General features: G+C 41.0%; 1 protein-coding gene across 1 annotated transcript in view; it reads left to right on the forward strand.

Moving 5' to 3' along the window:
• Nucleotides 1-3,283: 3,283 nt before the first annotated feature.
• The window catches only part of LOC113407003 (ras-related protein Ral-A), a 44,733-nt gene continuing 26,857 nt past the window's right edge, over nucleotides 3,284-21,159 (forward strand). Inside the window, exon 1 of the mRNA XM_026654041.2 lies at nucleotides 3,284-3,502. The gene's annotated coding sequence lies outside the window, so the exon portion shown is untranslated. The remainder of the gene's footprint in view (nucleotides 3,503-21,159) is intronic.

Raw genomic sequence — 21,159 nt, forward strand, 5'->3', positions numbered from 1 at the left:
TGGTGATTTAGCCCCAGGTTATCAGATTTCTCTGATTTAGTTTTGTAGGGTCAAAGATAGGTCAGTTTGTGTGGATGAACATGCTCATAGAATTGAGCATTTTATTAGAATGACTTCATTGGAATGTTCCCATGTTGTGATATCGTACCATGCATTTTCTAAAGCTCTATGGGAGATGCAAAAATTAGCTCATAATAAACAGGGAGGCCAAAGAAGCTACATCCCAGGAAAAGATTGACCAAACACTGGCTAAATGCCTAGGATTTGACATTGTGGAGAAAAGTGAGCACAGAGAGCAGCATTAAATGATTATAAAATGTTCAACCAGCTCTACAGCTGGTCAAAATATTAAAAAAAAAATTTTTTTGCACATCCCCCCTCATTATTTTTGCACAAATCTCCCCCTCCCCCCATCACCATCCTCTGCATCCATTGTTGAAACAATGTTCAAAAATTTTCAGCCAGCTCTAATTACCAGTGATGTCCTGAACTGACTAGACTACTGAAGTGTTACAGTTTGATAAGCCAAACATGCAGACCAGGTACTCACTTTCGATAATATAACAGGGTTTAGTGTTTACATAATGGTACTAAATTGTGCTGTTCTTAATTTTGAAACAAATTTCTGTTTAAGTCTAGGGTTTATTAGTACAAGATATGGTTATTAAGGAGTTAACAAGGAGCTCCCCTGAGATATTGTTATAACACTGAAATGTGGTCTCCTATTATCCCTGTGTTTCACGTGGCTACTGTAAATCATTCTGCTCTGACTGGGCACTCAGTGACCACAAAATATAGAACCATCTCAACTTCTGACTACCCCTTCCTTCTTACCTTGTCACTGCACCTAAATTCAGTCTTTTGAATATCTTTCCTCTGCTTCTCCTTCCCCTTGAGGAAAGCTCTGGTCTTTCTTGACCTCACTAAAAATAATAATCTTTTTAAAATTAATGACACGTGCCCCAACCTGTTCCTCCCAGTCACTAACACACACACAGTCCCAACCCCCACCAGATGTCAAAACCCACTCCAAACACACTTCTGTTCTCAACATCTTATGACAATCTAATGAAAGATTTCACCGGTTTTGGTTTAAAAACTGTGGTCTTCTCAGATATGACCCTTACCTTTTGAACAGAAGTTTATAGACAGACCATGGCAGTCTTGATTAACTCTCTAGCCTGAAAAGCCTGTTCTGACCATAGTAGGATTTCTGGCTGATCATCAGAGTCAGGTGGGTATCTTAAAAAAATCCACCAGTACTCACTCTAATAGAAATCTAATTTAACTTTGAATGTGTAATATACAAAGAAATCAAGAGAGTTAGTTACTAATATTAACAGATGATGTAACCTCCAACATCTTAGATATGGAAGTATGTACACATAAAGGAAGTTTACATGCCTGCAGTTAAGAAAGTGATCCACTAATGGAACCAGAAGATTGCTGATGATATGCATCCTACACCTGATCAAGATGGCTGATGTCTCATGCTATATCTAGTATTTGCAAGTTTTTCATTAGAAAATACAATCCAGCTCTGATATGAAATCTCATTTTGAAAACTAAGAAATAAATCCACTAGGCTGGTTTTGGCCTATAAATCCCTAAATGGCCTGGCTCCAGCCTCAAGGAGAGACGGCCTCTCCTTCTATGATGAACTGCCAAAGTTGTGATCAGTGCAGTCACTGATGCTAGATACCTGTTGTTTTTGTTTTGTGTGCAATTGTCCAAGTTATTGCCATGTGTAAAAGGGAGGCTCGGTTAAGGGCAGACTGAAAATCAGGCTGTTATGTTCTAATCCAAAACTATGTTGCTGCTAGTTAACATCTGTGCTGACTTCCTGAGTACCTGCAGGAAATACTTTAAGAATGATTGAATTGGGAGCTTGGAATGCATGCTTTTCCCAGTTTTCTTTTTTCCTCCATATTGTACTTTTTGCATTCTTACTATCTATCTTTGCTCATCTATCAACCTAACTTGGATATTTTTTTAACTGCTTCTTAAGTCAAGTGCCAATCAACAATTAAAGATAACACTGAGCGTGCCCTAAATGTCCATATTCTCACAGTGAGAAGTCCCTTGTCCCAGTGTGCATACCTGGGGATTTCCTTCTTCCTCCCTCCTTTTATTATTGCCTTCTACTTTCTTCTGTTTAGGGCTATTTTCTAATAACTGCACAATCGCTTTTAAAGTCCTGTGTGTTGATCAGGTGTTAATACTTGTACTATTATATAATACATGCCAATTATTACCACTTCACGGATGTGATATTTATTATTTGTCTCTAATTAATTCGTGATATAGTCTGAAACCTTTAATAAAATTGAGATAAAAATAATTTAAAAACATACACAAAAATATGAAATTTGGGGCTCAAATTATACTTAGCAGTAGAGTGCACTCCCACCAGAGTTTGGGCAGAAAACCCTTTTGTGCAATTTAAAAGATTCAGAAGTTGGAAGTTAGATTGGGGTGGGCAGAAAGTGTGGAACTTTGCTGATGCTCCCCCACAATAGTTTTTATATTCTGTTGAAAATATCAGGGGAGAATGAATTAATAACAGTGACATTACAACATGATACAATTATATTCGAGAAAAAAGAACAGGAGTACTTGTGGCACCTTAGAGACTAAGAAATTTATTTGAGCATCAAATTATGCTCAAATAAATTTGTTAGTCTCTAAGGTGCCACATGTACTCCTGTTCTTTTTGCGGATACAGACTAACATGGCTGCTACTCTGAAACCTGTCATTATATTCCAGAGTTAATGCTGCATTGAGCTGAATGGGGGCAGTCCACAAACTGTGGAGAGCTAGTTCCACAATCTGTCTGCAGATCCAGGAAGGCAGCACTGAACTGGTGCATTTTTCTTTGCAATAATTTATTAAAAGGCTGAAAACATTTTTTGGGGAGAGAGAGAGGAAGGGAGATGTGGGATTTCCTCCCATGCTTCCCTCTCACCCCACAGTTCAGCGTATTGGACGACAGTGTAAACACAAGCCACGCCCCTCCACTTCACAGCCACGCCCCTAGTCCCCCCATACACTGGGTACGCTCCCTTCTTCCCAGCTCCTCCCAAACCCCGCCCCCGCCAAGCAGAATTAGCTCCTCCCCTTTCGTTCCGAGTCCCCCACTGAAGCCCCGCCCCTCACATAGCCACGCCCCTCTGTTCCAGCCTATTAGAGGCCGCGGCCTCACAGCTTCGCTTATAGCACTAAGCGCTGTTGCCCCGTTTCCCCCGGAAGTCGCTGCCTGCCTGGCTCCACCCCTCCTCGGAAGCAGGTTCCACCCGGGCCCGGCCGGCCCCCGGAAGCAGCCCTGTGTGGCGGGTGCTGGTCTCAGCCCTGCGCGGAGCCGGAGTCTCTCTGGAGCTGGGCGGACGCTTCCCCCGCCCCCCTCAGCCCAGCGCGAAGCCGTCTCTGAGCGCGGCGGCGGCCGGAGGAGGAGGCGGTGGGCGCGAGACCCCCCCCAGCAGAGCCGCCGCCACAGCCGGGCAGGTGAGTGCGGGCGGCGAGGGGGGGCGGCGCCCTGTGGCTGCCCCCCCCCCCACACACACACCGGGGAGGGCTCGGTGACCCCGGGTAACTCGCTCCGGGGCTTCATCCCGCGCGGCCCCTCCCCGGAGACTCTGGCTGCGGCGCCTCAGGCGGTTCCCCCCCCAGTCCCAGCCCGCTTGTGCCAGTGGGGCTGGGTGGGTCGGTGCCTCCCGCAGGGCGAGACCTGAAATTCCCGTCCCCTGAAGGTTAAAAGCCTCCCGCCGCCGGCGCCCTGCCCCTTCCTTCCCAGGGCCGGTCCTGCTACCCGCTGCGGCCGTGTCCGGCGCTGGGGCTGCCCCAGGCTCATTCATTCCCGCCGGTCGTCTCTCATTTGCCGTCCGGAGCTGGGCGCTCCCTGGCCAGCCTTGGCGTGAACGTGCCGGGCTGTCCGCTGCGGGAATGGGTGGGACCTTGTCCCAGAAACTCCTATCATTGATCTTGTTAGTTTGGCGTGTGCGTGTACTCGGATGAGGCTGGAAATGAGTTGCCTGAAATCATGGGTATTTGCTGTAATGTTTTAATAGTTTGATTCACTCGTTTTTAAAATGGCTTTAAGCCAAGCTTTTATTTGTAGATCCTCCACCTAGGTTACTCAAGTTTTATTGTTCTAGTGTTTAAACAGCGGCCCACACCTCTGCTCTAACAATGGCGAGCGCCTATTTTATCTATGTAGGAATGTTTTTTTGTTCTAAGTGTACTTCTGATGCAGTGTTAATTGTTTTCTAATATCTAGTCTTAACTTCAAAAAATGACCGAGATCTGTGAGAGCAACTGAATTCTTAGGGTATTGTTCATCACCATCTTAGGCTGCATTTAAGAGCCGTTTACTGTAAAAACTTAATTGCCAGTGGTTCTTTTGTGTGGTAGTTCATGTTGTATTACTTTTAATATCCTTGGACTTAATTATAATGTCCTGCATAACAAAAACCATAGGAAGGAATTGAACTCACGAAGGAACCGCTGACCTAAAAAGGTATATTAATGCGTTTTCTAAATTCCTAAAACTTTACATTTCCGTTTGCTGGATTTAGGCTAGTAATGATTCAGTTTTGTGTGTGTGTATATATATATATATATGCCTTGCATGTATTTGAGAACTGATTTGCATAACTTCAGCCAAAAATACTGAGATTTTTATTTTATATTTGAATCCCTGCAGAAATCCAATTCCAACAGCTTTGTATTCCATGATTTACTGGTGGGGGATACATTTGTCTTTGATCAAGTGTGCTAAGTGTGGGGGAGTTGGATGTAGGTTAACCAACTCTGATGCTGAGCACTGCTTCTTTTACTATAATATCCTGGCTTGCATGCAAGAATATGCATGTGTGCCAGTATCATTGAAATGTATTGGTAGGGATTGATGATCAACATTTATGGCTTCTGAGTTGGAAATTACCTCAAAATTTCATATCATATCTCAGAATTTCTTTTCAACCAGGAAAATGATTACAGCAGGTGATGCCTTCACAAGAGGGTTGGGTAATATACAGCCCCTCCAACAGACCTCTTTATACAGTGCTCAACATCAGTAGAAATGTTCACATCTGGCTTTCTGTACAAACATGTCAATCTAGCAGCCAAATGTGCTGTTAATATTTCTAGCTCTGTTTCCACAGCAACATTTCACATCTAGGTTTTTAAAGTCGGCTGTGTGGGGTTAATCAAGGTTGAAATGCAAAGGGGGGTTTATCCAGAACAGTGAATAGCTTAATTTCAGGAGGAAGATGGTAGTTGAAAGAAAGGCAGATACTACAGTAGTTTGTTTAACAAGGGCTATCATTAGACTGATTTTTTTTTATCTATTAAAAGAAATTTAGATTTCTCTCCCCTTCCCCATTTCATTCATTGAACAGGAGGCACCTCAACAAATTTATATTAAACTTCTGCAAAAGTCTGAGTAGTTCTAATAGAATGAGGAAATATTGAGTGACTCCTGAGGATTTCCTTCTGCAAGTTTAAGCGAAATTTTCCTTCATATTTCACTCTTGTGACTCTACGTGTTAAAGGTATCAATTTCCACCCTTTAGATTACTTTAGAAATATGTGTTATCAGTGTTGAGGCTTCTGTTTTCTGTCCCCCATTTTTATAGGGACAAATAGTGACTCCCTCCCACTCCTAAAAAATAAAACACCTGGCAAACAGAGCCATTGGCAGAGTGAAATAACTGGATTATGCAAGACAAAATACTGAATTCTATTATTGACTTATCTGAGCTTGCTTTCAGTCAGCTTGGGTTCTGCCTAATTGAGGAAAAGGATGCAGTTTCATGGTGCACCAATATATGTCTTAAGAACTAGACATGTTTCAACAATGTCCACAAATAACAGATGAGAATACCCTAGTTAACTGTCTCTTTAATAAAAGAACCGATGCTGTTGCTTTGCTTTTTCCTTCACAAGGGATTTTGTCATCCACATGTCCAGTTTCACCAACTGAAGCAGCATTGGGGAGAGAACGATAGAAACCTAAGATGACTGTCACAAGCACATCTAATCATTTCATATGGTGTCACCATGCATAAACTCTATGGGAACAAGAGGCAAGACCTCTTCATGGGAACATATGTACAGATAAACCCCTCACAAAATGGGGGTGGAGGGGAGGGGAGAAAGTAATGCTGGATAAAATCTATGAAGGAAAGGCAAGAGAGGAGCAACTGGGTGTTAGAAGAGATTGGAGATGGCTACAGCCCAAATTTTGCTTACGTATTTATGTTCACTGCCATAAGAACAGTTTGTTTTTTGATGCCTCCTTGGTCTTCTGCTAGGTGTACTGCACTCAACATCCCTGAATATATTCTTAAAAATATGAAAATGCCCCTTCAATTGACTAAAATAACTTGCAAGACATGGGGCGCATTACATTTTCATGTATGTGATTGTCTTTAAACATGTTACATTTTATATCTATCTAACGTAAGAAATTACTGCTGGTGCAACGGGCTGTTAGAAACTGAGGCATGGCAAACTAATAAACTGAGGATTTAGCATGTTATGCTGTCATATGTGCTGAAAGTTGCTTATGAGGACCTTTTTGGCAACTTTCAGCATTCTTTTTCAGCAACCTCAGAATTCTAACAGAGGAAGTGATAAGCACAAAAATACAAGATTTAGTATAGAATCATTAGTGACTGCTAACTTGGCAAAAGAAACACTTTGGAATTTGGTTTGGGATAAGTAACTGTTAACACATGTCTAAAGAGCATCTACTAGCCAGCAAACTTGTGTACTAATTCATGTTTATGGCAGACTTCTAGTACACCTCTAATTCTTGGTGTCAAGCTATTAAAGTATGCTAATTTGCCTTTAAAAATTTATTTTAAACCACATCAATTGGCTACGCTATAGCCAATGTAATAGCCTACTCAATATTATGGAAGTATAATTATGTTGCATGTTTAGTAGGTGTATCACTTCTCCAAACTTAGGTTTCAGTGACAATATATTAACAAGAACAAAGGAAACTTGCATAACATTGTGGCAGATTTACTAAATGTAAATTGATAGCTTCCCCAAAACATCTCATACATTCTGATTTTCTTTGCTAGAATAATTAGCTATTTCATGATTACTCTGGGGCTTGGGGAAAATCTACTCTTGGTAAGTAGGAAAGTCTCATAAGCAAGTACTATTGGCTGCAGTCTAAATTTTCATTTAAATGTTTCTAGCCCCTTGGCGGGGGGGAGGGGGGTAGAGGAGGGAAACCATAGCCTCTCTGGGGCTGCTGGCTTTTATGCCTTTTACCAATGCTTCTGAGATTCCATAAGCCACAAAAGTGAACTGATCAGAGACGAGTTACTTTTCAGTTTCTCAAATCTCTGTGGCAGCAGTGAAACTGACAACAATAAAGTCAGTTTTGTACTGCAGAGTCTTGCAAAAACTCAGAATAACAGCAGAAGCAGGTGTTGTGAAGGAAAATCTCAAAAATGAAGTCAGGTGCGGGGGAATAGAATGTAAGAAATCAGCACCGCCTTTTTGTGGCATAAGATGTAGTAAAGAGGGTTGGTTGCATAGCACTCTGCAAACATTTGACTTCTGTTGTTTTTGATCAACTATTTTATAGTTAACACACACTCTTTATCCAATATATATTGGATTAATACCAGTGGAATTCACAGGAGATATCTTGCTCCCTGAACAGTCCTAGAAATCAGGCTTCTATTTAACTTTTAAATAAAACTTATTATGAGACAGTTATGGTATTATGAAGGTTGCTGGTAGTGGCCTTATAGGTGGGGTTGCAAATGTAGGGTATAAAATGGCACATAGTATTTATATTCCATTTTAAACCCTATTAACAAGATAATCTGTTTTATTCTTCTAAATTGCAGGGGTGTAGTGGTAACTTGACTGGCAGGCATAAGTGTCAAGTATGCTTTTAAAGCCTTGGTATTTGTTTCACTTACATTTTGCTGAGGGAAGTGGTGTAGATCATCATTTTTCTGCACTGCTAATCTCAATCTCTGATTATGATTCTAGTCTTAAGCACTTTGAGACTATCCACCTAAAAACCCACACGTGCTCTTAACCATATAGGCAGAGACATGTATTCAAATAAATATTAACAAGGAGAACATAAGAATGGCCATACTGGGTCAGACCAAAGGTCCATCCAGCCCAGTATCCTGTCTGCTGACAGTGGCCAATGCCAGGTGCCCCGGAGGGAGTGAACCTAACAGGTAATGATCAAGTGATCTCTCTCCTGCCATCCATCGTCCCCCTCTGACAAACAGAGGCTAGGGATACCATTCCTTACCCATCCTGACTAATAGCCATTAATGGACTTAACCTCCATGAATTTATCTAGTTCTCTTTTTAAACCCTTTTATACTCCTAGCCTTCACAACCTCCTCAGGCAAGGAGTTCTACAGGTTGACTGTGTGCTGTGTGAAGAACTTCCTTTTATTTGTTTTAAACTTGCTGCCCATTAATTTCATTTGGTGGCCCCTAGTTCTTATTATGGGAACAAATAAATAACTTTTCCTTATTTACTTTCTCCACACCACTCATGATTTTATATACCTCTATCATCTCTCCTCTTCTCTCTCCCGCCCCCCCGTCTCCTCTTTTCCAAGCTGAAAAGTCCTAACCTCTTTAATCTCTCCTCATATGGGACCCGTTCCAAACTCCTAATCATTTTAGTTGCCCTTCTCTGAACCTTTTCTAATGCCAGTATCTTTTTTTGAGATGAGGCGGCCACATCTGTATGTAGTATTCAAGATGTGGGTGTACCATGGATTTATATAAGGGCAATAAGATATTCTCTGTCTTATTCTCTATCCCTTTTTTAACGATTCCTAACATCCTGTTGCTTTTTTGACTGCCACAGCACACTGCATGGATGTCTTTGGAGAACTATCCATGATGACTCCAAGATCTCTTTCCTGATTAGTTGTAGCTAAATTAGCCCCCATCAAATTGTATGTATAGTTGGGGTTATTTTTTTCCAGTGTACATTATTTTACGTTTATCCACATTAAATTTCATTTGCCATTTTGTTGCCCAATCACTTAGTTTTGTGAGATCTTTTTGAAGTTCTTCAGTCTGCTTTGGTCTTAACTATCTTGAGCAGTTTAGTATCATCTGCAAACTTTGCCACCTCACTGTTTACCCCTTTCTCCAGATCATTTATGAATAAGTTGAATAGGATTGGCCCTAGGACTGACCCTTGGGGAACACTACTGGTTATTCCTCTCCATTCTGAAAATTTACCATTTATTCCTACCTGTTGTTCCCTGTCTTTTAACCAGTTCTCAATCCATGAAAGGATCTTCCCTCTTATCCCATGACAACTTAATTTACATAAGAGCCTTTGGTGAGGGATCTTGTCAACGGTTTTCTGGAAATCTAAGTACACTATGTCCACTGGATTCCCCTTGTACACCTGTTTGTTGACCCCTTCAAAGAACTCTAATAGATTATTAAGACATGATTTCCCATTACAGAAACCATGTTGACTTTTGCCCAACAATTTGTTCTTCTATGTGTCTGACAATTTTCAGGGCTTTGGATCAGAGCCTGGAGCGTGGAGCTGCAGGTTTTTGCCTGGAGCTGGAGTGGAGCTGAAGCACAGCTCCAAAGCCCTGAATTTTATCTTTATTATTGTTTCAACTAATTTGCTCGGTACTGACATTAAACTTACTGGTCTGTAACTCCTGGTATCGCCTCTAGAGTCTTTTTAAATACACCTCTACGCCAATATAACGCGACCCGATATAACATGAATTTGGCTATAACGCGGTAAAGCAGCCCTCCAGGGGGGTGGGGCTGCGCACTCCAGCAGATCAAAGCAAGTTCGATATAACGCGGTTTCACCTATAATGTGGTAAGATTTTTTTTTGACTCCAGGGGACAGCGTTATATCGGGGTAGAGGTGTATTGGCGTTACATTAGCTATCTTCCAGTCATTGGGTACAGAAGCTGATTTAAAGGACAGGTTACAAACCATAGTTAATAGTTCCACAGTTTCACATTTGAGTTCTTTCAGAACTCTTGGGTGAATGCCATCTGGTCCTGGTGACTTGTTACTGTTAAGTTTATCAATTAATTCCAAAACCACCTCTAATGACACTTCAATCTCTGACAATTCCTCAGATTTGTCACCTACAAAGGATGGCTCAGGTTTGGGAATCTCCCTAACATCCTCAGCTGTGAAGACCGAAGCAAAGAATTCATTTAGTTTCTCCGCAATGACTTTTTGGTCTTTAAGTGCTCCTTTTGTATCTCGATCATCCAGCGGCCCCACTGGTTGTTTAGCAGGCTTCCTGCTTCTGATGTACTTAAATCTTTTGAGTTTTTGGCTAGCTGTTCTTCAAACTCCTTTTTGGCTTTTCTTATTACATTTTTACACTTAATTTGGCAGTGTTTATGCTCCTTTCTCTTTACCTCACTAGCATTTGACTTCCACTTTTTAAAAGATGCCTTTTTATCTCTCTCTACTTCTTTTACATGGCTGTTAAGCCACGGTGGCTCTTCTTTTAGTTCTTTTACTGTGTTTTTTAATTTGGGGTATACATTTAAGGTGGGCCTCTATTATGGTGTCTTTGAAAAGTGTCCATGCAGCTTGCAGGGATTTCACTCTAGTCACTGTACCTTTTTAATTTCTGTTTAACTAACTTCCTCCTTTTTGCATGGTTCCCCTTTATGAAATTAATTGCCACAGTGTTGGGCTGCTGAGGGGTTCTTCCCACCAGAGGAATGTTAAATGTTATATTATGGTCACTATTTCCAAACAGTCCTGTTATAGTTACCTCTTGGACCAGATCCTGCACTCCACTCAGGACTAAGTCGAGAATTGCCTCTCCCCTTGTGGGTTCCTGTACCAGTTGCTCCCAGAAGCAATCATTTAAAGTATCAAGAAATTTTGTCACCTCAGGACGAAATGCAGAGACATGTACCCAGTCAGTGGGGGATTTCAGTTATCCCCATACTATTATTGAGTTCTTTATTTTGATAGCCTCTCTAATCTCCCTTAGCATTTCATCGTCACTATCGCTGGCCTGGTCAGATGGTCGATAATAGATCCCTACTGTTATATTCTTATTAGAGCATGGAATTACTATCAATAGAGATTCTATGGAACATGTGGATTCGTTTAAGATTTTTAGTTCATTTGATTCTACATTTTCTTTCACATATAGTGCCACTCTTTTCTCTCTTCCCCCCCTCCCCCCTCCCCCGCATGACCTGTTCTGTCCTTATGATATATTTCATACCCCGGAATGATTGTGTCCCATTGATTGTCCTCAGTCCACCAGGCTTCTGTGATGCCTATTATATCAATATCCTCCTTTAACACGAGGCACTCTAGGTCACCCATCTTATTATTTAGACTTCTAGCATTTGTGTACAAGCACTTTAAAAACTTGTCACTGTTTATTTGTCTGCCCTTTTCCGATGTGTCATTCTTTTTTATGTGAATTTTCTCATCTGATCTGGCCCATACTTTATCCTCTTCCATCCTCTCCTCCTGACTAAAACCTAGAGAATCTCTATTAATAGACTTTCCTCTAAGAGAAGTCTGTCTGATCCACCGGCTCCTCTGCAGCAATTGGCTTTCCCCCATCTTAGTTTAAAAACTGCTCTGCAACCTTTTTAATGTTAAGTGCCAGCAGTCTGGATCCACTTTGGTTTAGGTGGAGCCCATCCTTCCTGTATAGGCTCCCCCTATCCCAAAAGTTTCCCCAGTTCCTAATAAATCTAAACCACTTCTCCCTACACCATTGTCTCATCCGCGCATTGAGACTCTGAAGCTCTGCCTGCCTACCTGGCCCTGCGCGTGGAACTGGAAGCATTTTTGAGAGTGCCACCATAGAGGTCCTGGATTTCAGTCTCTTTCCTAGCAGCCTAAATTTGGCCTCCAGGACGTCTCTCCTATCCTTCCCTATGTTACTGGTACTGTTCCAAACCTGAGAGCTTTTATAAAAATATAACTGGAAAAGTATTGCACACTTACAGCCAGATTCTGCAATCTTATTTGCTTTGAGTAATCCCTTATTCTGTTAGTAACCCCATTCAAGCCAATGAGACTACAGAGTAAGGCCAGGTCTATGCTTGGAAGGCTTTGCTAGTATAGCTATACCAGTGTCCTATACTGGCAAAGTGCTTATAGTTGCACATACAGATATACCCCAAAAACTGTACCTTTGCCAATATATTTCATCCCCCAAGTGAAATTCTGTACTGAGAAAAGCAGTCTTGCTGGTATAACTTTGTTTCACTAGGGCACTTTGCTGGCACAGCTGTGTCTGTTGCAAATTACATTTCAGACTGACATAGCTATGCTGGTAGAAGTTTATAGTGTAGATGTGGCCTGAGGTACTATACAAACCAAGGCTGGCAGAATCTGGCCCTTAATCACTTTGCCTGTCATTTGTTACTCAAGGCTATCAAAATGAGAGCACATTGGAAGTCAGATACTAAACAAATCAACCAGTGAGAGAATTATCTTGGCATGAAAATTATTAAAGGACATTTGTTCTAGCAAGTTATATTAACAATGGAAAATTCTGATAATGCTAACATTCCACTTAAGTAATACATCACCTGAATCTTTGACGCTTTGCTTCAAAAACTTTAAGCACAAAAAACAATTCTTTAAACCCATGAAATTCCCTCTTTATGGCTGTCTTCTGTAAGATCAAGTTTTGTAGCCTGTAAACTGATCAGGGCAGAGATTCTTACTATGTAATTGAACAGACTTTGGCCTAGTGGGGCCCTGATGGTGACTGTGGTCTGAATACTACTGTAGTTCAAATCTTGACTTTTAATCAAGAGTGTAAACATGCAGTCAATAAGCTAACCCATGATCATAGAACTGATGAGCAAAATATGCTCTTAAAGGTTGGAATCACAAGTCAAGTACACTAAATAAAATAAAAACTGGTGTAAGCATACAAATCTGCTTGTTTATAGTTTCTAGTGCACTGCTGAGTTGCTTGTGCTGCTAAGTCTAAAGCTGACAGTGTAAATCCTTGCTTTTAGTCTTATTGAACAGTTTTGTTCATGATAGAATATTCAGTACAGTTCATAGGAATGCCACCTACTTAATTGCTAGCACCTCTTAAGTTGGCACCTTGGATATTTGTGGAAGTCTCCTGTCAATGCACTAATCAAGCATAACTCTTCCTACTTTGAAGGATCTGAGCTCACTGTCAAAGATGGTATAGAAGCAAGATATACTTGCTATACAACAGGGGTAGGCAACCTATGGCACGCGTGCCGAAGGCGGCACGCAAGCTGATTTTCAGTGGCACTTATACTGCCCGGGTCCTGGCCACTGGTCTGGGGGGTCTCTGCATTTTAATTCAGGTTTAAATGAAGCTTTTTAAACATTTTAAAAATCTTATTTACTTTACCTACAACAATAGTTTAGTTATATATTATAGACTTATAGAAAGAGACCTTCTAAAAACGTTAAAATGTATGACTGGCACGTGAAACCTTAAATCAGAGTGAATAAATGAAGACTCAGCACACCACTTCTGAAAGGTTGTCGACCCCTGCTATACAAGGTAGCAAATAGAGACTGACATTTCACACCATGTGTTTTATGGAAATATGCTTATGAGTGTAAATATGATGTAACTGGAACATGCTTTATGCAAACAGTCTCTTGTAAGGTATCATAACAAAGGTTATAACCTACTGAATATATTCCTCCTATTTGTATGTATCATTCTTGTATCTGAAGCTAGAAATATAAAGTAACTCTGGGGTCTTATTGTAATTATGCAAAGTGTATGCTGTTGATGACTTAAAATTTTGATGGCTCCCATTGACTAGGACAATTGGTTGTAAATGGCTCTGTTTACTTGCAAACCTTCCTGTGTTCATGTAAGCCAGCCCAGGAAGAATGGAGGCTGGGGTCTCACAGGATGTGTGACCATGTCACCTGATACTGAAATCCATCTTAAATCTGGTACTTTTCCATTTAGGAGGAAGGATGGGGACCCAGAGAGACACACAAATTCCCACTTTGGGCCAAAGCTATAAAAGGGGGTGGAACAGAGCAGAGGTGGCTGCCAGTCATGAGAACCCCTAGTTACCACCTGAGCTGAAACTAACAAGAATTGTACCGGGGAAAGGATTGGGTCCAGACTAGGAAGGAGTCTAGTCTGTGAGAAGTTTATTGGAACATCTGAGGGTGAGATTTACCTGTAAACAGTTTCTTAATGTATTAGGCTTAGACTTGTGTGTATGTTTTGTTTTGCTTGGGAACTTACTTTGTTTTTTCTGTTATTACTTGAAACCACTTAAATCCTACTTTTTATTCTTAATAAAATCATGTTTGTTTATTATTGAACCCAGAGTAAGTGACTAATACCTGGGGAAGCAAACAGCTGTGCATATCTCTGTGTTACAGAGGGCGGACAATTTGAGGTTATCCTGTATCCGTTTTACTCTCTATAAAGCTTATTTATTTGGAGTTTGGATCCCATTGGGAGCTGGGTGTTTGAGAGAGATGACCTACTGAGCAGTTTTTGGTTAAAGTCTGCAGCTTTGGGGGTGTGGGCCAGACCTGGGTCTGTGTTGTCTGGCTAGCCTATCTGGCTCAACAAGGCAGGGTTCTGGAGTCCCAAGCTGGCAGGGAAAACCTGGCTCAGATGTCAGGTGACAGTCCAAAGGGGGCCTCTGACTGAACCTGTCACAGAGACTAGGAAGAAAACTGAAGTGGAGATTATAAGGCACCTAGATGCACTTGAGAAGAAGACTGAGCTCTATGATAAAAGTAGGCTTTAGGGTTTCTGAACAGTCATGTTGGGCCAAATAGCTTCTTTCTGTTGAAGAAATTTGCCCTCTAAAAGGGGTCATTTTAGTGAGGGCTAGAAGGGGGGGGGGGGGGGGGTCTCTATTTCTAAATATCAAGTCTTTTCCTAATGAATATTGTGCAGCACAAGAACAAGAGAAAATGTCACTATCCTATTCAATACATTAATATTTTACATCTAAATGCTATGGGGACTTCTGCGGTAGAGTGCTATTTCTTTCTTGATTGTCCTTTTCCTGTTAAATACTAAAACTGCAGTGTGTATGAATATAAATGGATGGGGATAAGGAAGTTGTACCAGTGTGGATTTTCCTTCCTCTTTTATTGGCTTCTCAGTACTCATTTGGTTTATATTAACTACAGCATAATAGTGGAATAGCTGAATAGACTGGTCTGAAAATGGCTGGGTTTTAAAAAGCGTTTTAAACTTATTCCTATCCTCTTTACTCACAACATAGTCAGCTGATGTTAAAACACAAATATAGCAAGGTAAGATGCTAGTAACTTTGCAGAAAACAGGTTTTAAAATTCAGTAGTTTTTCCTAGAAACTTCAGCTTTGATCTTGTAATAGCATCTGCCCAGGTAGATGTCGTCATTGCATTATCTGGGCCTAAGTTTCTAAATTAACTTCATGTTTTAATGGGAAATCGTCTTTGGATACTTGCTGCTAAGTAACCCAGTGCAGGATGAAATGTTGGATAACTGACAACAGTTAGTGTTGGTCCTAGGACAGATTCAATCAGTATTCTTCATCCTTGTTATGATAACCGAGGAAAGGGAAGAACATGTAACTGTTAGGAGACTTTGTAATATCAAATTGGCTTCTTCCTCTTCCTTGACATGTAAACTTGTATCTGATGGGTTAAAATGCCTTGTACTAATTGTCTTTTAAATTAAAATCAAAATTTTAACATGCACATCTACAGAAAAATGTAAGTTTCATGACCCTTGAATTAGATGAGAACTACACACACGACGGCATAGTATGGTAACTCAAACTATGAAACTGAGTGAGCCGATTCTTTCCAGATGTCAAATAAGATTAAATTGTGTCTTCAGAAAGGGAAGAGTAAAATTTTTTTTCCCCCCAGTGAGAGTCTAGTCGCATGGAAAATTTAAGCTAATTTGCCCCAGCATGTAAGAAACTCGTAAATACATATGAAGCTTCTGGGATCTACAGCTGTTGAAAATGTGCTTTAAAACTTTCTCCTCCACTGTAACAACTGCAGAACTGAAAATCTAACCAAAGATGACAACTAAAATGTCAGAGCTCATCTGAGTTTTAGAAGAGAGTCTTTTTTTAAAGTTTTTTTTTTTTTCCAACTAAGCTACAAGTGCAAGTTAAATGTTGATTGCAAGAAGTGGCTGGAAAATTGTGACTTTGTTTTTCAACTTTATTTTAGCCATCTACTTCATGTTTGAGGAAATTGATAGCTGTAGTCAAATATCATAGAGTTGAGTGTCAGACATGTAAAACCTAGCATTATTTTTTCTTACTGGATGTCCAGGTATACCCCCCAAATCTGAACTCTGGGGTACCCACATGAAAGACCCCCTAAGCTTATCTTCTACCAGCTTAGATTAAAACTCTTCCAAGGCACAATCTTCTGTCTTGGACAGATATTGTTGCCACCACCAAGTGAGTTTTCACAAATATTCAGGGAAGGGTCACTTGGAATCCCTATTTCCCTCCCTCTCCCACCCCTTTCCTGGGGAGGCTTGAGAATAAAAAAACCAACCAGTTGCCTTAGCAATGTGAGCACAGACCAACCCCTTGTCTAAGGACTTTGGAATCAAAGGATTCTTTTTAAAAAAGGTAAATTTTTTTATTAAAGGAAGAAACACATCTGGAAACTCAGGCTTTAGGGATTAAACACCAAAAATAACTTTCTTGGGGTTCAGCTTAAAGGTTACAAGCAAAATAAAAGCACCTGGGGTTAGCACGGAGGAATCCACAAACCAAAAAGGTTCCTAATTGCATCTGTCTTAACTTTTCCTGTGCTATTTACAATCTGGGGTTCCAAATGAGGGGTTTCTAGGTATGATGCGGATGATTTTCCATACCTGGTTTAAACCTTACAGCTTATTGCTGCCTTCCCCTCTCTCCAGCCCGAGAGACAAAGAAACTCCCCCCAGCGGTTTTTCCAATTTGAAAGGGTACAGCCTCCCTATTGGTTCCCTGGTCAGGTACCAATTCAGGTTAAGCTTCTCTTAACCCTTTACAGTTAAGGCAATTAGGGTACAGCTGCTAAGGAGGATTCTGTAGCTACTGACTGGTGGCTGGGTGTCCATAAAAGAGAGCTACCCCCCTCATTATCACACTAGAAGTTAATGGAGTGCATTGCCAAGTAGAGATAAGTGTCAGCACCCTGTCTCACTCTGTCCTGCTAGCAAAAGGAGGCAACACATGTGGGAGGAACTTGATTAAATTATAGACTGCAAACTGTAAAAAGGTTTGTTTTTAACTGTGGAGTTCTTGAGTGCTTGCACAACCACTACTTTGTCATGACAGGTGCCTTAAATATTTATAGTAAATGGAATGTTACCTTGTGGATAGATTTATAAATTATAGCAAAGAGCATTGAACCTGGGTGTTAATGAGGTCGTTACGTATGTCAATTAAGGGAACATGTTGAAATACATACTTTGCATGACCTTACTTAGTCTCCTCTTCAGGAATCTGTGTTCTGCAAACTCATTTTCTACATCTGGAAATGCATGTGAGGGCAGCAATCAAATATACACTTGACTGTTACTCATGTAAATAAGCCTATTAAAAGTTGTGTATATGGCTTTTTGTCAGGATCGCTTTTCAAAGTGAGTGACATGCCTGAAGGTAAAATTGTCATGTCGGTGTCCAGATAGATTACAGTTTTGGCTTAAACATGATTGCTTCTTGAGCTCATCTGTCTGTGGCTGTACCTAAGTTAGCTGATCCTTAGTGTTGTGTGACTGTCCTGTGGAGGATCCTGTTTGCTTTGTTGCCTCTAAGTATTTGCAGTAAAAGTATTTGATCATTTTAATGCTTCAGTTTTTTTTAAACTGACCAAAAGTTTAACATCATCATGGAGTGAGACAGGACCTAATTTCTGACGCATATGAAAGTAAAGCATACTTATTTATGCTTTTCTCTGGTCCAAAACTAGGACAAGTTGACAAGTCTTGCATTCAAAACCTGGGGCTGGGGGAGGATACCTTAGCAAAAGCACTCAGTTTTTGGAGCTAGCTGCAGGCTGGAGCTCAGGAGCAGATATCATGGCTTCAGTTAGGCTTTTAGCATCCACTTCAGAATATGCCAATCTAAAATATAAATGCTCTCATTTGCAATTACAAAATTTAAGGGTTAACTCTTGGAAAAACAGTTTTATATTGTAACTTATGTCTTCAGAATGGATTTTAACTATAGTCTGAGCTGGAGTTTCTTGGTAAGGTTTCAGTAAGCAGGAGTCAATGTATTTGATGGAAAACATAATTTTCATTTGTGGGGAGGGGAAACTGAAGCAGAACTGATTCTACAAAAATGTATAGGTGTTTAAAACTATATACAGTAGAAATACCAGAATTGGCATAAAGCCACTCTTCCTTGACTTTTTTCCACTAGTTTGAAACCAAACATACTTCAAGAAAACATGCCCCTCTTCTCACCAGAATGGAAAATCTGATTTGCTCATGGAAGTAGGTTTAATTGAAGCTAACATTTCCAAACTTCATGTAGGAGAGAGCCATTTTGCAGAAAAGAATATCCAATAAGCCCAGTCAGAAAACTGAAAAACTAGCTTTCAGCTAGGTGCAATACTGGTTTAATACAAAGTCCCAGCACTTGGATGTATGGCATGTAAAAACCTAGCTAGAAATTCAACTCATGTTCATTCCTTCTCCTCCAGCACCAATACTTAAGGTTCTGCAGATCCTATGGCTCCTGTGTTATGCCTCTGAAACCCCATGAAAAGTATGAGGGTTGTACAGGTGTAAATCGTGGGCTTTTAGTAAATCTGTTGCATGAGAAGGAATAGAATTCAGCTTGCATTTTGGTAGAGTTGGCTCTAGCACTAGCAGGATTAAAACAGTGGAAACATTTCAGTTAAGTAAGTAGATGACTGAAGGATGGACTTGTGTAAGAGGGTGGCATTTAAGTAATTTTCAGAGTAGAAATGTTCTTATAAAAATCTAATTTGGTCAGTGTCTAATGCAGCTTACCTTATGAACTGTTATATTTTTGGGCAGAACAAAACAGGCATTTTCTAGTATTAACTATAACGCAAAGTTGGAGATGCTAGTCTAGTGATGATATGCACTAGGGTATCATGTCTGCTAGTGGTTTAACCCTCTTCACACTTAAAAGGTGGCTTCTCAGAAGAATTCACTCCTCTTAAGCTTATGACCATCAATTTAATTGATAGCCGTTGCAGTTCTCTGCTTCATTGCTGGTGTGAGACTATCTGTGCTGTCATTCCGGTAGAGAGATGGAGCTGCTCCTTTTAAGTATAACTTGTCTTTTAGTTTGCTTGCTTACTTATAGAGTGGTCTGTTGGTTTGCAGGACGGTGTGATGAGCTGCGCAGCCTGCTAGGCTAGGCAGAGAGCTTACTAACAAGGCTCTTTCCTGCTATCCTTGGCTCTCTAACCCCTTTAGATTCTCTGATTGGGGGGGGGGGGGAGAAACACTAACTCAGAAAACATTGCTTTAAAAAGCCAGCTCCTAGGCAATCAGAGGAGTTAAGAAACAGAAGCAGCTAACAGGAGAGTTTGAGGCAGTTGATGGGGAATGCAATGTTTAGAATACTCTAAACTTAAACCAATATCACATCCCCCGACCCAAAAAGAGGACCCTGCAAGAGTAAAAATAATGCAGGCAGAAGTCCAGCAGCAGTGCAGGCTTTCCTGTATGTTACACTGAAAGCAGCATGAAGGATTACCTGCCTTGTGGGCAGGTTGTGTATGTGTGCATATGGTAAAAACGGCTCATAGCGCTCAGACACAGTACAGGCTCTTGAGGCTAGAGTCTGAACTGAAGAAGCTAAGGGAGACAAAGTAGTAGATAAGGCTTTCAGGGACAAAATAGAACGGTCCCATCCACAGTCCGGCAGCCTCTGTGCTGGTGAGGATTAAAGTCTGGGAGGAGACCATCAAGCTGGAGCAGAGGGAAATAAACCCATAGTTGGGAGCCTCCTTCCAGATGTCATGGTATCCCCTTGCACTGAAGATACCCCTTCATAGAGACCCCTGTTACTAGGATGAGCCAGGTAATAATAATTGGATTTGTGATGACTGGAGAAGGGCATGGTAGATTGCCTGCTTGGTGTGAAGGTTGTAGACTTCACAAGACTTCTAGACAGACTTAGAGGCAGTGCTGGGGGAAGCCTGTGGTTGTGGTACCCGTGGGTACTTTGACGTGGAGAAAGGTAGGAGAGTGATCCTGAAGACCAAATGTAGGCTGCTAGGTAAGAGATTGAAGTCCGGAACCTCCATAGTAGCTGTGATGCTGACAGACTCCTAGGCCTCAGTGAACACTGACAGATGTGTAGCTGAAAGCCATACTGGCTCACCTGTGTGTTAGCATTGTTAAAATAGATGTTGAGTTGACAAGAATGAGTATAGTGTTCAGACTTGATGAAATCCTTGTAGGATGCTCCATGTATTGATCTCCCTTACAACATCTGTAGCCCACAGTATAGAGATGTATTGAGTGTTTGCATTGTAAACCTCTAATTGTGTAATTCACCAAACAGGAAAGAAGCATTAATAATGTAAAGTGCTGGTCCTGCTTACAACAAGGCCCACTGAAACCAAATGAGCCATTATGAAGCATCAAAGGAGAGAGACTTTGATTGCTCCCCCGCAACACCCACAAAGATGGGACCTGACATGCACATTAAACTCATCCCCTCAGCTTGAACTCTGGGGGAGGGGAATAACAATGTCTGACAAGAAGGAACTGTATCGCTATGCTGCTTGGAATTCCGAGTAGGTAATATTTTTAAGCATAAGTAAGGAATCTCCAAGCTGCTTAGTTTGGCTTAGCCATAAGGGACATATAAACCTTGCATGTATAGTAGCTACCTTTTTGAAACCTGAAGTCAGATTTGTGTCCATTTATTCTTTTGTGTAGAGGCTGTCTGGTTTGGCCAATGTACATGGCAAAGGAGCATTGCTGGCACATGATGGCATATATCACATTGGTGGTTTTGCAGGTGAACGAGTCCCTGATGGTGTGGCTAATGTGGTTAGGTCCTATGATGGTGTCCCTTGACTAGATATGTGGACAGAGTTGGCACCGGGGTTTGTAGCAGGTTTTGTTTCCTGGGTTCCTTCTTGTCAACTGTCTCCTCCCTTGGTATCCTGCTGT

This window comes from Terrapene carolina, unplaced genomic scaffold, assembly GCF_002925995.2.
Source record: "Terrapene carolina triunguis isolate 2854851 unplaced genomic scaffold, T_m_triunguis-2.0 Scaffold179, whole genome shotgun sequence".
Taxonomy (NCBI): domain Eukaryota; kingdom Metazoa; phylum Chordata; order Testudines; family Emydidae; genus Terrapene; species Terrapene triunguis.